The sequence below is a fragment of the Pan troglodytes genome, chromosome 4 (assembly GCF_028858775.2).
Source record: "Pan troglodytes isolate AG18354 chromosome 4, NHGRI_mPanTro3-v2.0_pri, whole genome shotgun sequence".
In the NCBI taxonomy this organism is placed as follows: Eukaryota; Metazoa; Chordata; class Mammalia; order Primates; family Hominidae; genus Pan; species Pan troglodytes.
In genome coordinates, this window is record NC_072402.2 from 71,218,998 (window position 1) to 71,235,251 (window position 16,254).

The 16,254-nt window shown below is 38.8% G+C and overlaps 1 pseudogene; it reads left to right on the forward strand.

The window, feature by feature from the left end:
- The first annotated feature begins 8,054 nt into the window (after positions 1-8,054).
- On the forward strand, positions 8,055-10,727 carry LOC100614964 (T-complex protein 1 subunit alpha-like; annotated as a pseudogene).
- Positions 10,728-16,254: the final 5,527 nt, after the last annotated feature.

Sequence of the window (16,254 nt, forward strand, 5' to 3'; positions counted from 1 at the left end):
TGGTCTGTCGGTTGCAAAGACAGTGGGAAAAGTGCTGTCTCTGGGCAGAAGTGTACCATTCCTCCCAGTACAGGCTCTTATGGCTTCCTTTGGCTAGGAAAGGGAAATACCCTGACCCCTTGTGCTTCCTGGGTGAGGCGATGCCCCATCCTGCTTCAGCTCACCCTCTGTGGGCTGCACCCACTGTCCAACCAGTCCCAATGAGATGAACCAGGTACCTCAGTTGAAAATGCAGAAATCACCCATCTTCTGTGTCGTTCTTGCTGGGAGCTGCAGACCAGAGGTGTTCCTATTCTGCCATCTTGCCAGAATCCTAAATTTTCAAGCTTATAAAAGATATGATTTTATCATCTTCTGGCCTCTGTTAGTTTATTATGAAGTCAGCTGTTACACTAATCGTAATTTCCCCTTTAGATCATCTCTCTGTGATGTTCTGTGGTTTGTTCATAATGTTTCTTGGCATGGTTGTTTTTATTTGCTTGGGATTTTTTTTTTTGCTTTAATGTTTTTCAACAATTCTAGAAAATTCTACGGTGTTGCACCTTCAGATATTACCTTCTCTCCATTTCTAAATTGTCTCCTTCTGGTATCGTAATTAGGTATGTTGGTCTACATATTTTATCTTCTATGTCCCTTAACTTCTCTTTCATGTTTTCCATCTTTTGGTCTCTATAGGTTGCATTATAAATAATTTTTAAATTTTTAATTCTACAGTTCTCTCTTTAGCTATATTTAATTGGCTTTTATCTCTTACATTTCATTTTTAATTCATATTTGGTTCTTTTTTGTCTTTTTATGGTCACTTGTATCTTGCTCATATTTTCAAGTCATTTTTGTGTCTTAAACCATATTAGATGTACCTATTAGATGGTAGATAATTTCAGGAATTTAAGTATTTCCTAGATGGCGTCTGATGTCTGTTGTTTGTGATTTTTCGCTGTAAACACATGACCCTTGGAACATAGTCTTCAAGAATTTTTGGGGAACTTAGTTGAAATTTCATTTCTTTGGAACAAAGTTTCAATTGCTTCTGCTAGATGTCTTTGGCCACATTAAATTAAATTTCTAACTTAAGGGCATTTCCCCTACCTTCCAGAGACCCCACCCGACAGGTTGAATATGGGGACAAAAACTTGTCAGGGAAGTCTTTGTATTCATCAGTTTTCAGGAAAGATTCTATCCATTTCAACCACAGGATAAAGATAGGCAAGTTTCCTTGCTGTCTTTTTCTGCACAGAGAGCTTATTTCTTGTTTATGTTGTACAGATTGTATAAGCCTATGGTACTCCAGTTTTATGTCTAGTTCCCTTATTAGAATGTTCTAAGCCTTGAGTAGACCCTAGGCTTTATTTTCTTTATCCAGAATTCTTATTATCCTTCAAAACAGAAGTGTGTCAGCAGATACTATCAGGCTTTGGCATGCACCAACATCTGGAGTTTCCACCTTCAGTTAATTTTTTGTCATTGCTAGTTCAGGGACTTGTTTAGAATTGTTTTTAAAATACTTTCCTCAGCTTTTAAATTTGTTTTAATATGTGTTTAGGGCATATTGTTTGATCTCTGCCAGATGCCAGGTGAATGATGATAGAAATTTCTCAATAAAGCTGGTCACAAGTCTTTGCTATTGTGAATGTCCAACAATGATGGACTGGATTAAGAAAATGTGGCACATATACACCATGGAATACTATGCATCCATAAAAAATGATGAGTTCATGTCCTTTGTAGGGACATGGATGAAGCTGGAAACCATCATTCTCAGTAAACTATCGCAAGGACAAAAAAACCAAACACCGCATGTTCTCACTCATAGGTGGGAATTGAACAGTGAGAACACATGGACACAGGAAGGGGAACATCACACACCGGGGACTGTTGTGGGGTGGGGGGAGGGGGGAGGGATAGCATTAGGAGATATACCTAATGCTAAATGATGTGTTAATGGGTGCAGCACACCAACATGGCACATGTATACATATGTAACAAACCTGCACATTGTGCACATGTACCCTAAAACTTAAAGTATAATAACAATAAAATTTAAAAAAAAAGAAAAAAAAGCTGGTCACAAAGCACATCATTTGCCATGACCAATTGCACTTTGCAAAATCAATTTCTTTAATCAAAAGATGGGCAGTTTTTATTGCCAATGATATTTAGATTCAGCAGACTAAATACTTAGATAATGTACTTCTGACAGTGATTGGAAGGACCCTTTGACAAATTGTAACAGATAAGTATGTTATTTATGTGTTTATATGGCAAGAAAATGAACTTTTTCACTTTTAAAATTGTTAACTAATGCATTTAGTCTTTACAACAGTTCCTGTATAAATGAGGGAGATATTAATTTTGTAAAGACAATAATTATGATGCTGTTTCTGATGTCCATGTGAGGTCTTTAATATTTTGAACCTATTGACTACATATTTTTACGGCATATTTCAGCTTTGTAACTAACAAGATCAGAGCTATAAAATGCAAATGAAAAATAATTATATTATAGTTAAAATGATGAATTTAGTAAATTCAGGCTGTTTAGGGTCTTTAATTGGTACTAGGGACTCCCAAATGTGTATAAAGGCACCAGAATGGATCTCAGGGATCTGGATCTGTCTCTGATCTGTGATGGAAGTAAATTGCCTTACCTTTCAAGATCCCAGCTGTAAAATATCAACATTGTATTTTTTTCTAAAGGATTAAATCTTTCATAGAAATAAAAGTTTCAATTACGTTAAAATTTACATTGTGCATGTGTAATCTAAGAGAAAAATTAATAAATAATTAATAAATAATAAAATATTATAAACCTACCACAAAGTAACTAAAGTTTCTACTGTTTCAGTCAAGGTTTTTTATCTGGCCTTTCTGATTGAAATAAACATTTTCCTGTCAAGTTGGTTTGTTTAATCTTGATAGGTCTTATTTCCTACTAAGGACAAAACAGGCCGGGCGTAGTAGCTCACGCCTGTAATCCCAGCAATTTTGAAGGCGGAGGCAGGTGGATCACGTGAGGTCAGAAGTTCAAGACCAGCTTGGCCAACAGGGTAAAACCCCATCTCTACTAAAAATACAAAAAAAATTAGACGGGCATGGTAGTGTGCCTGCAGTCCCAGCTACCCAGGAGTCTGACGCAGGAGAACTGCTTGAACCTGGAGGCAGAGGTTGCAGTGAGCCAAGATCGTGCCACTGCCCTCCAGTCTGGGTAACAGAGTGAGACTCCATCTCAAAAAAAAACAAAAAAAAATTTTTAAAAATTAAAAAAAGTAAATTTGCCTGGAGGAAGGGAAATAGATAGCTACAGAAGGTATGATTTTCTTGTATGTGGTAACACAAAGCTAAAGAAAGTTAATGCAGTGAATATTTGGCTTTAGGTTAAAAAATATATTGCTTGACTAATGATGAGTCAAATCCATCAATATAAAATCTGTAGGAAATAAATAAAAATTACTACATTTAGGTTCAATAATTCAGCCTCATAAGTATATTTTTAGGAGAACAGAACCTGAAATGATTAAGACAGAAATAGAGGGATTTTTAAGTGACAAAGTTATTTGCTTTTTAAAGACAATAATGGAACATAGTCTAATGATCCGATTAAATTTTGGGATTCAGATCATGGGACACTGGTCCCTTTTTCCTTTGTACAGTTCCTGTCATGGCTGACTTGCTGTATTCCATTCTGATTGCTAAATTATTAGAGGTTCATTTACTTCTCACAAATAAGTGAAACATGGTACTGGGATTGGGCAAACATGTCCCATTAAAATGATTAGTAAATCTTGGCATATTTAGCCAAGAGTAGAAAACAGATTGTATAAAAACTTACACTAATTACTTCTCATTTCTTTCACATCTTATTATTGTTGAATTTTCACAAAAGTAAGTTATTTGTCCTCTCTTTTTTATATATCCTAACTCCATTGGCCATTGCATGTGATCTCATGGCTTCAAATACCATCTATATACTGGTAACTGCCACATGTATATCTCTATCCCTGGCCTCTCCCAGGAACTCTAGAGTCTCATATTCAACTGTTCACTTGATTTTCATATGGATGCATAATACATGTTTCAAACATAATAATAAAACTCCCTTTTTTTGATTGCCTTCATCCCCTACATCCAAACCTGCTTCTTATGCATTCTTCCCCATATAAATTAGTGACAACTAATCCTTCATCTGCTCAGATCAAAACTGCTGAAGTCATGCTTGATTCCACTGCTTCTCTCTGATCACTGCAGAAGGGACATGAGGCATGGCAGATTTGTGGGAAGAAGAAGGAGGATAGGCATAGATAAAGGAGGAGCCAGTCTTATTTTAGAATATGTATAGGAAGCCTTAGAAAGTACATGTTAGGAAGAGACATTTGACAGTGAAGACTCATCACTAGATGTGCCTTTCAAGGAGAGTCCTGCAGTTCTGGACACTTGCTGCTCATGTCAGGTCTGTGGCTGAAGGAGAGAAGGGCATGATAAAAATTACATTCTAAAATGGGTAGCCTCCTCTAGGAATTGTTGGTTCAAGATGTTTGACAGTCTGACTCTACGAATACCCTGGAATATTGGCAACTATGAGGCACACAGCGATGCCTGTTTTTGGTGACACTGAGAACAAAGCTGCTAATGATGGCTTCACCCACACTTTGCAATGCAAAACCCAACACCTGTGACGGTTCAGTCTTCTGTTATTGTGAAAGTAATTGTACTATTCATGGAACACAATAATCTGCAATATTTCTCAGAGGAATAAAAAAATTTTACCTCTCTTGGTTTAATTTCCAGAGCAAAATTCAACATCTTTACTGCTTTACAGGAAAAACCAAACTAAAATAAAAAACACACTGACAACTAAGATGAGCAGAAGATGGCTATGGGTCTCATTAAATATATTTAGTTTTAATTTTCCTTCTCATTTGTCTTTTGTATAGATACAGTGTGTTTTAACAACTGGTATTTAATCTACTATAATTGTTCATTGTTCCATGCGTAGAAAGTTCTTTCATTTCCCATATACTGACAGTGCCCTTGCATGAATATGCTACAATTGATGGAGCAAAATTGGGTGTTCATTTGCCTTGATATTTACTATTAGGGCCTACTGAAATACAGGATGTGCCAAAGTTTACTTGAGTCTAATATAAATGTGACTATGGCTAAATATCAAGCAAACGAAGACAGGTGCAAAAATTCTTTTGTTACTTATTATATCAAAAGAACTTAATACTTTACATATATTGTCTCATTAATCCTCAAAAATAACCTCAAGTATAAACTACAGTTTCTATTTTGTAAATGAGGGCAATGAGTTTTGTGGAAGTTTCAATAATTTGTTTGAGGACACACAACTAATAAATGGTAGAGCCTAAAGTTTAAACCTATCTTTTCACTTTTCTTCAAAGCCCTTAGTTACTACACTGTGATGCTTCTCCTCCCACAAAAAGGAAAGAATAAAACAAAAAAAGTGTGATAAAGAATCATAAAGAAAGCTGAGTTGCCTTCCTTTTTAGGAGGCCTGGAGAACATCCAGGGTGAGGGTAGACAGATAGAGGAAGTCTGAGAAGACAAAGAGTTGAGACATCTGCGACTTTTACTTGAATGTTTGCAGGCTTGTGGCCACGGCCTTAATGAAAGTGAAAAAGAGAATATGCAAAGATGGAGGCATTTAAATGAAAACACATTCCCAGAATATTGCTCGGGACAAAGATGTTTTGCTATGGTCTTCATGGACAAGGTTGTTGTTCACTACCACTCCAGCAGACTCATCTGCAAGGCTAGTGGAAGAAAAAAGACAATGATGTTTCAACAGGTCAACTTATAACAAAGACTAGAACCCAAGTGGATTTACAGCTAGGAAGAAGTGGGTTGGGTTGACTGACCACATAATAACCTAGGTATACTGAGTGGGATACATGTTTGTCCCAGTTTAATTAAGGATCTGATTGAAATAATTGGCTTTTAGATTTTTAAGTTTGCTTTGACTGAAATGAAAATTCCCAAAGTTTTGCCATTAATTAACATGGCAAAGTACTTTGAGATCATAGCTTCTCTCTGGCTTTTAAGATCGAAATTCTTCTTGCCTTATTATTGCCAAAAGAGTCCATTAGGTAAGGGAAAATAGCAAAAGTAATAGGAGGTCATTGCCATATTAATTGTGATTTTTCTGATAATTTGTTTAAAAAGAAATATAAGTAACTGGCAAAATAAAAAAAGAGTTTGTGTCTGTCTGCCTGGTGTAAATAATACATTGTATTGTTTCTGTGGGTTGTGAATAAACAGTTCAGTACCTTTTCAGTATTAATGCTTAAGGAATTACATAAGAGTCCATAATGCCAAGATGTAAAAGCTTAGACCAAAAAAAGCTATATTTAAGTTTTATAATGATTAGGAATCATTCATTCAAAACCAAGACAAAGGCAGGCCTTGTCATCCTCACTGTCATTCTTGTGGAAGTGAAAATTGTTTCCTAAATTAAACAAAGTAGTTTATTTGCAGACACATGTTGAAACCACACATATACATAAGAAACAAATGCTTTAATGATGCTTCTTTCTTTTTGGAAGTTGGAAATTGTATTAGTTTAATAGGGCTCATGTAACATATTATCAGAAAGTTGGTGCCTTCCAACCATGGAAATTTATTTTCTCACAGTTTTGAAATCAAGTTGTTGGCAGGGCCATGCTTTCTCTGGAGGCTCTAAGGGAGGATTCTTCCTTGCCCTTCTCCTACCTTCTGGTGGCTGCTGATAATTCTTGGTGTTCCTTGGCTTTTAGATGAAATCAATCTCTGCCTTGACTGTCATATGGCCATCTCTTTATATGCCTCTGTCTTGTGTCTCAATTTCCATCCTGTCATGAGAATACTCGTCATTATATTAGGGCCCACCCTAATACAGTATGACCTCACCTTAACATGATTCATCTGCAGAGACCCTATTTCCAAAAAATGTCATATTCATAGGTACCAAAGATTATCACTTGATCATATGTTTTGATGGACACAATTCAACCAGTACAGAAATTCAGTAGAAATATTATACTATTAGTTATTTACATAATTCTGTGGTCTAGATCCCAAAAGTATGACTCTGCTTTTTGTGTATTTCCATTCTCATCATCTTTCTCTCTCAGGTACCCTGAAGCAAGTGTCCCCTCATCCTCTAGTTTTTACAAAGTAAAAAACAAAGAATCAGAGAAATCTTGGACCAAGAGCAGCATATTAGCATTTGGGGCCTAGAGTCTAGTCAAAAAAACAGAAATCTTAGCAGTTATTTTAACCGAGAGAATTTAAGGAATTGGGAGCTGAAAAGGCAAAAAAGAAGCATGGAGGTGACCCAGATCTAGTAAATGCTGGAGGAACAAAGGGAAGTGGTTGGAACAGGTACTTGGGAAAGGGGCTTAACAGAGTTGGGACTCAGACCCCTATTGGAGGTAACATGGGGCCATCAGTGCTGGTGTCTCTAAAGGGTACAATGAAGCTAGTTCTATGAGTGTGGAAAAATTGGAAGCCAGATCCACTGCCACTGCTCAGGTGAACCGCTTTGCTGTGGTGAACCTGGTGGGAGCAGTGTCCACTTAGCAAGGAACACATGTCTTTTCCTTCTGCCTACCCTCAGCATCCCTTCTTGTACCTTCTTTAGGTAGAGCTGAACTGGGAGACATCCAGCAAAGGGGAGACAATGGTTGGAAGAGTCCCAGACCCAGCATCGCAATGCAAATGTGGAAAGGTGGGTTTGGAGCTGAGAGATATATCTCAATAATCAGCAGATGCAAATTTACAAGCCAGATTTTCAGAGTGGAAAGATTAACTCACACTGGAAGCTGGTAGAAAGAGGGGAAATGGGGAAACTAATGAGAACTGGAGAGAAACATGCAGAGGAAGTGGGAAAGGGAAGAAAGACTGACTTTTCAGGAAGTATATTAGAATGGATAAAGTTGATTGATCACCAACATCAAATATTTTTAAACCCTAAACTGAGAGTTTTATTTTTATTTTCTATTTTTTATTTATTTTTATTTTTTAGAGAGAGAGAGCCTTACTCTGTTGCCCACGCTGGAGTGCAGTGGAGTGATCATAGTGCACTGTAACCTCCAACTTCAGGAATTGAGAGTTTTGAACTTAAACACTTTAGATGGAGATGAGAACATGAAGGGAAAAATCTCATCTTCTATTCAAGAAGGAAATAAATAGATCCAGGTGGAATTTCTTCCATGGCCTGGGAAGCTGCTGTGTATAAATTCCACAAGCAGGGGGACCACTACTATTAACTGTTATATGCTGATGTACTATGCACTGAGGGGAATACAAAACAAATAGCACATGTACAATCAATTGATGTGAAAATCAATGCATTAGGACTTCAGAGAACAAACAGACTGCACCCCATATTGAAGTGTTTCTCAACCTTTTTTTTTCTATCATTACCCCCCTAAGGAGCTTTCAGACTTTTTCCCCCCTATTTATTCCCTCCTCCCATAACACGTTGATACTGTGGATACATTGCACATCTCTTTATACACTGGTCCTTTGGAGAGCCATGAAGCATTGCAATGTCTAAGTTTCCTCCCTCCCATGCCCTCCAAAAACAAATTTTTGCCCAAGTTAAAAATTCACACTAGCTTTCCTGCCATGTCCTGCGGCCAAGCATTGGGGGAGCTGGGAAGCTGGTGTAGGGGTGTTACCCAGCAGCCCCTGCGGCGTCATGCGGGTCGGCTCCACGCATCACTGCTCTGGTCGCTGGTTGGCTGAGGTGAGATGATACTGGTTGCCCGCAGTGTGTGTGAGTGGAAGTCGACGTATACCCCTGCGTTGAAGATGGAGGGGCCTTTGTCCGTGTTCATGTTCGGGGACCAAGACCACAGCAATGGGGAGGTGGTCCGCTCCCAGAACGTTATGGCTTAAGCTTCAATTGCCAATACTGTGAAAATTTCTCTTGGTCCAGTTGGCTTGGATAAAATGTTGGTGGATGATGTTGGTGATGTAACCATTACTAATGATGGTGCAGCCATCCTGAAGTTACTGGAGGTAGAACAATCCTGCAGCTAAAGTTCTTTGTGAGCTGGCTGACCTGCAAGACAAAGAAGTTGGAGATGGAACTACCTCAATGGGAAGCCCTGCGTTATATCCGTTAAAACTTAATTATCAACACAGATGAACTGGGAAGAGATTGCCTGATTAATTCCACTGAGACATGGATGTCTTCCAAAATCATTGGAATAAATGGTGATTTATTTGCTAATATAGTAGCAGATACTGTACTTGTTACTACATACACAGATATTAAGAGGCCAGCCTCGCTATCCAGCCAATTCTGTTAATATTCTGAAAGCCCATGCGAGAAGTTAGATGGAGAGTATGCTGATCAGTGGGTATGCACTCAGCTGTGTGGTGGGATCCCAGGGCATGCCCAAAAGAATTGTTAATGCGAAAATTGCTTGACTTAACTCTAGCCTGTAAAAAAACAAAAATGAAGCTTTGCCATATTGTCTGGCTCTGTGTCCCCACCCAAATCTCATCTTGAATTGTAATCCAAATTGTTAAGTCCCATATGTTGGGGGAGGGACTCCATGCTGTTCTCATGATACTGAGTTCTGACAAGATCTGATGGTTTTATAAGGAGCTGTTCCCTTCTCCCTCTGCACTTCTCCTTTCTGCTGCCATGTGAAGGACATGTTTCCTTCCTCTTCGGCCAGGATTGTAAGTTCCTGAGACCTCCCAAGCCCTGTAAAACTGTGAGTCAATTAAACCTCTTTCCTTTATTAATTACCCAGTCTAGGCAGTTCTTTATAACAGTGTGAGAATGGACTAATATACTTGATGTATAGGTGGTCATTACAGACCCTGAAAAACTGGACCAAATTAGACAGAAAGAATCAGATATTATCAAGGAGAGAATTCCGAAGATCCTGGCAATTGATGCCAATATTATTCTAATAGCTGGTGGAATTGATGATATGTGTCAAAGTATTTTGTAGAGGTTGGGGCTATGGAAATTAGAAGAGCTTTAAAAAGGGACCTTAAATGCATTGCTGAAACTTCTGGAGGGACTGTTCTGTCAACCCTGGCCAATTTGAAGGGTGAAGAAACTTTTGAAACTGCAGTGTCGGGACAGGTGGAAGAAGTGGTACAGGAGAGAATTTGTGATGATGAGCTGATCTTAATCAAAACCAGTAAGGCTTGTGCATCTGCATCAATTATCTTACATGGGGCAAATGATTTCGTATGTGATGAGATGGAGCACTCTACATGATGCCCTTTGCATAGTGAAGAAAGTTTTGGAGTCAAAATCCATGATGCTAGTTGGGGGTGCTGTAGAAGCAGCCTTTTCCATATACCCTGAAAACTGTGAAACCAGCATGGAGTCTCAGGAACAGCTTGCTATTGCAGAGTCTGCAAGACCTCTTCCTGTTATTCACTGACAGTTAATGCTGCCCAGAACTCCACAGATCTGGTTGCCCAGTTTAAGGGCTTTTCATAATGAGGCTCAAGTTAACCCAGAATGTAAAAATCTAAAATGAATTGGTCTTGATTTGAGAAATGGTAAACCTAGACACAACAAACAAGCAGGGGTGTTTGAACCAACCACAGTTAAAGTTAAGAGTTTGAAATTTGCAACTGAAGCTGCAGTTACCATTCTTCAAATTGATGATCTTATTAAATTATACCCAGAAAGTAAAGATGTTAAACATGGAGGGTATGAAGATGCTGCTCATAACTGGGGCCCTTGATGTTCTGAAGCCCTTGATAACTGATCTGATGTCTCTTTGATTTATAACAATGTTAGATGCAATTGTCTCGTACCTTCAATTGAGTATTATACATTAAAGTATAGCAAGCTGTCAAAAAAAATTTACACTATAGTGGTACCTCACCCAGATTTTCTTCACTGGTTGTTCCCATGTCCCCTAGCTGCTCTGAGAACTATTCTAGGAGAATTCTGTAGAGGATTGCCTTAGGTAAAAGGAAACTATCTCAATTGAAGTGTTTATACTGCAGGCTCCCACCAAAGCCAGTGGCCCATAACTCACTAATACTAGGGCATGAAAGATTGACCACCCCCCCTCAAGGAAGAAACAGCTCTGTGATAAAATTCATATTTAGCAGCTCCCTGTGGGATAAAGTAGAAGCTAATATCTAGGCAGGACCCATATTTGCTTACCTTTCCTCTCTTGTTCTGTCTTGCTTCCTTCCTTAACTCCTCTTCTGTAGAGAGCATACCCTCATTAAATTAGTTTTACAAGAATCTCAATCTTAGATGCTACACTTGAAAACCTGAGTTAAGACACACCCCTAGTAACTGGAGTCACTAGGAGGTTTCATGAAGAAACTTCATCTTAAAGGAAAGGTGGAAGCTAAGTGAAAAGGAAGGAGTGAATGAATTATGTAGGCATCACAATGAGCAAAGATGTGGAAGGTTTTAGAGATGGTGAAAAGATTGGCTTGGCTAAAGCAGAACATTATTAGGGTAGCCTGAGGCTATTTCAGAGCTTGGCTATCCTATCTGTTGCAGGGAGGTTAGTAATCGAAGAGTTTTCTGAAGAAAGCAAAGCAGTTCAATTTGTTAACATCAGGGAATGACTTACTGCATTCCTGCCTGCTCACTTGAGCATGGGAAGGTCAGGCAGACACACACATGGATAGTCCAAGGGTGATGAAGGATATTGTAACAAAATTCAAATTGTATGCTTCACCCAGGACACAAGAGTATAGAGAAAGAAGTGGCTGGTGTAATTAGTGATCATCCAGATCCTGAGTGATAAAGGAAGGTAAAGTAGAGATTTAACATAGAATTTGGAATTTGATGCCATTTATAATAATAATCTATATTACTGCATTAAAGCTGCTGCATTGTAGTGGAATTAGGTGAAAAGGGGATAGCTGTATAAGACAACCTTTTCAAGAATTCATCTTCAGAGAACTGACATTTCCAGAAGAGCTAGCCCAGAGTTTGTCAGATGCTCTTCTTTTGGACAAATGAGCTTCCTGGTGAGTTTCATTCTGCTTTTTGAGACAGAAAAATCAAACTAGCTCACAGATTTAATAAAAGGCCGATGAGGGATCTTCACTGAGAATCTCTATGGATCCATTCATTTTGTGACTATACCTGAATATTTGTGAAATACTTGTTATGAACTATTATGAGCTAGACATTCTGCTGGGTGCTGGGCAGACAATGACACAGACTTGGCCTTCAGGAAGCCTACAGCCTGATGGACAGCTACGCACAATGATTTTTGATCTTTGAAAGGAAAGTGACAGAAGTTTGAGATCACTGCCCAGGTTCATGGTGCAGTTGGGAGAAGGGGGGAGTCAGGGTTCTAAAAGATCCTTGAGATAGTAATGTCTGCAGGTCATGTCAGAGATTTGGGTTATTAGCTAAAAGCAATAGAAAGACTGACCAGGGGAAAGTTGTTGACAAGAGGAGGTCTGAGGTTTGTGAAGACCATTCTAGCAACAGAATGGAGAAATGTTTGGACGATGCTAATCTAATAGAATTTCTTCCTTCTTTCCTTTCAAAGGATCTCTTCATGTTTATATTTAAATCCTGGTCTCTTAGATTAATATTCAAAGACTCTTTGTGAGCTGTCTCTGCCTCTCCTACCACTTTAATCAGTCACTGCACCTTCTATTACAGTTTACACATCTGGTTTCCAATCAGAATTATGTGCAGACATGTTACAGTGTTCAGATTCCCAAGTCCCATCCCCAGAGATTTTGTTCCATTACTTGCAGGTTTAACTTAAAAATTAACATTTTTAAACAGTATCCTAGGCTCAGTACCCTAGAGCAGTGCTGTCCAAACTGAACTTTCTGTGATGATGGAATTGCTCTATATCTTCACTGTCCAGTAAGGTGTCCATTAGCCACAGGTAACTATTGAGCAATTAAATATGGCTAGTGCAACTGAGAACCTTAATTTTTATTGTACTTTATTTAATGAATTTAAACTTAAATATCAACATGTGGCTGGTGAGTATCAAATTAGACAGTTGAAGTTTAGACTCCAGTCTCAGACGCTTCCTATGTGATAGCTGTACTCAACATGCAGTTTCCTGCCTTGGGATCTAGGCACATTATCCCCACTCCAGGAGCCAGCTCTCCCCTAATCACCACCCTCCTTCCTACATGATCCACTTCCATGGAACGTACAGGTTTCTCTTCCAAGAACCTCTCCTTGAGACCCTCAGGTCCAGATTAGACACGCCTGCTCAGATATCATAAACTTATGCCTGTTGGTATCTCCAGCACCTTGAAGACTGCCTGAATACAGCACTCTCTGCACACGCTTTTATAAATAAATGAAAAAATAAAGAGGCAGACTCACTTAACTGAATCAGGCATGAGTAGATGTTGGTAATTAGCAGATAATGGTTTTTTGTACTGCAAATTTGCTATATAAAATTCCACAAAGCTGAGCTCCAGAGAATTAAACTGTTAATGATCTTTAGCTGCTAATAAGGTCAATGTCATGTCTCCAATTCCTTTGTGGATAAGTTAATTTTGTAATGTTTGAAGGAAACATGGTTTTGGGGTTAAACAAATTTCAGAGCCTGGATTAAAATACCTGCCCTGTCACTTATTAGCCATATCAGAGAAGATGTTAAGTTACATGAAATTTCCTTTTTTTTTTTTTTTTTGAGACAGAGTCTCACTTTGTTGTCCAGGCTGGAGTGCAGCATCACAGTCTTGGCTCACTGCAAACTTCGCAAGCCTCCAGGGTTCAAGAGATTCTCCCACCTCAGCCTCCTGAGTAGCTGAGATTATGGGGGCCCACCACCATGCCCGACTAATGTTTGTGTTTTCAGTAGAGATGGGGTTTCACCAGGTTGGCCAGGGTGGTCTCAAACTCCTGACCTCAGGTGATCCACCTGCCTCAGCCTCTCAAAGTGCTGGGATTACATGCATGAGCCATCGTGCCTGGCCAGGTTACATGAAACTACTTTTTTTTTTTTTTTTTTTTTTAGACAGAGTTTTGCTCTGTCACCCAGGCTGGAGTACAGTGGCACGATCTCGGCTCAATGCAACCTCCACCTCCCAGTTTCAAGCAATTCTGATGCCTCAGCCTCCCGAATAGCTGGGATTACAGGCGTGAGCCACCACATCCAGCTAATTTTTGTATTTTTAGTAGAGACAAGGTTTAACCATGCTGGCCAGGCTGGTCTCAAACTCCTGACCTCAGGTGATCTGCCAGCCTCGGCCTCCCAAAGTGCTGGGATTACAGGCATAAGCTACCACGCCCGGCCCATGAAACTTTTTATACTTAGCTTCTTCATCTACAAAGTGGGTTAATCATAGTACCTATCTCCTAGTGTTGCTAATGAATTAATAGTTGCAAAGGGCTAAAGGGCTTGGATGATACTTGGCACACATTAAGGAACTAAGCATTTGTTAAATAAATTAAAAGCAAACTTACCTTTTAAAATATTTAATATCCCTAGGTAGGGATCATGTATCTTGATCAGAAGGGGAATTAGGAAAAAAAAGATTGATGATAGACATCGTCAATATTCGGACCATCACTTCGAGGACCCCGTCAGTATGAGGGGGTGGGGTAGCATAATGAACATCATGAGAGGCTCACGGTTAAAATAACTGTTCTAAAAGTCATACAGAAGCTGGAGAATATGAGAAATTGTTGAGAAGAACTTTTGGAAAGGAAAAACTGAAACAGCTGAGGTTTAAATGAAATCTGGTGTGATCTGAATGTAAAGGGCAATTTTCCTGAAAAATTCTTCATTTCAGATCTCTTATGATCTTTTCAATCTAGGCCTGAAGTGGATTTTGGAACATAATTTAAGCTTCTACCTCTCCTTTCCCAACGGACTGTTTTTCAGCATTTGTCGGTTTCTTGCCTATTTAAATTGTGACCCTTTTAAATAACACCCTGCTTTGTTTTCTGGGGAATTTTCTCTTTGCCCTCAAAGGCGTTTTTTGTGGGAAGGAAGTCAAGGTGCCCTGCTTATCTTTAGGGAACAGACCTGGATCCAACATGCTCTTCAAACACTTTATCCTAGGACTTTGAATTTTGAAGGGAATGATACATGGACTGAATATATAACAGTTCAGCTGTTCATTACCTCTATATCTGAGCTCCATGGATAAGAAATTTCTGCAGTTTAAAACTCCAGGGTTTGCCCTGGTTCCTGACTTGGATCTCTGGACTCTGGCTTATTCTGAATTTAGCTAGTAAATATACCTCCAACTAATTCCATTTTCTGCATACATTAGCCAAAGTTAGTTTTTGGTGTAAAGTATCCAAACTGACATGACTTTATATTTACTTAAATCGTTATTTAATGAAATACAAAGAGAAATCTGAAATTTCCCCTCCAAACACTATGTTTTTTAATACTTTTTTGTTGATTACTAAGGTAGAAGAGAAAATTTCAAGGTTGCAATATTGGCACTTCTTGAGGTGAAGAGGAAAAGCTAGATGTTTAGGGGAATCAGGTAAGAAATAAGGATCTAATAAGGGAAATCGTGTCCAAAAGTCTGTCCCTAGATTAGGGATTAAGAAACTTTTCTGAAAGAGCCAGAGAGTTAATATTTCAGGCTTTTAGGATACGATGGTCTGAATATTTATGTTTGCCCAAATCCTTATGTTGAATTCTAAGCCCCTAGGTGATGGTATTAAGTAGAGCCTTTGGGAGGTGACTAGATTATGAAAGCTCTGCCCTCATGAATGGGATTAGTGCCCTTATTAAACAAGGTCCAGGGAGCTTGTTTGCCTCTTGCACCATGTGAGGACACAGCTAGAAGGCACCTTCTATGAAGAAGAGGCCCTCACCAGACACTGAATCTGCTAGTATCTTGATGTTGGCCTTCACAGACTCCAGAACTGTGAGAAATAAATGTTTATTGTTCATAAGTCTCACACAGTTTATAGTACTTTTGTTACAGCAGCCTGATTTGACTAAGACAGAGGGCCACACAGTATTTATCATGAGCCCTCAGCTCTGCTATTAGTACAAAAGCAGCTATAAACCACGTAAGCAAATGAACATGACTCTGTTTCAATAAAACTTTATAAATAGAGACAGCAGACAGAATTTGGTCCATAGGGCATAGTTTGCTGACAGCTGTCTTAGAGCTGTGCCTGGTATCTATTAGGCATTCAATAAACATTCATTCACCAGATGAATAAAGAAGGAATCAGTTTATAGGTTTGGCACATTTTCTGTCTGATGGCTTCTATTTTCTCTGAGTATTGGCAGTGTGAGGTCAGCTATCAATAGTGAAATAGAGTTGGGGCTT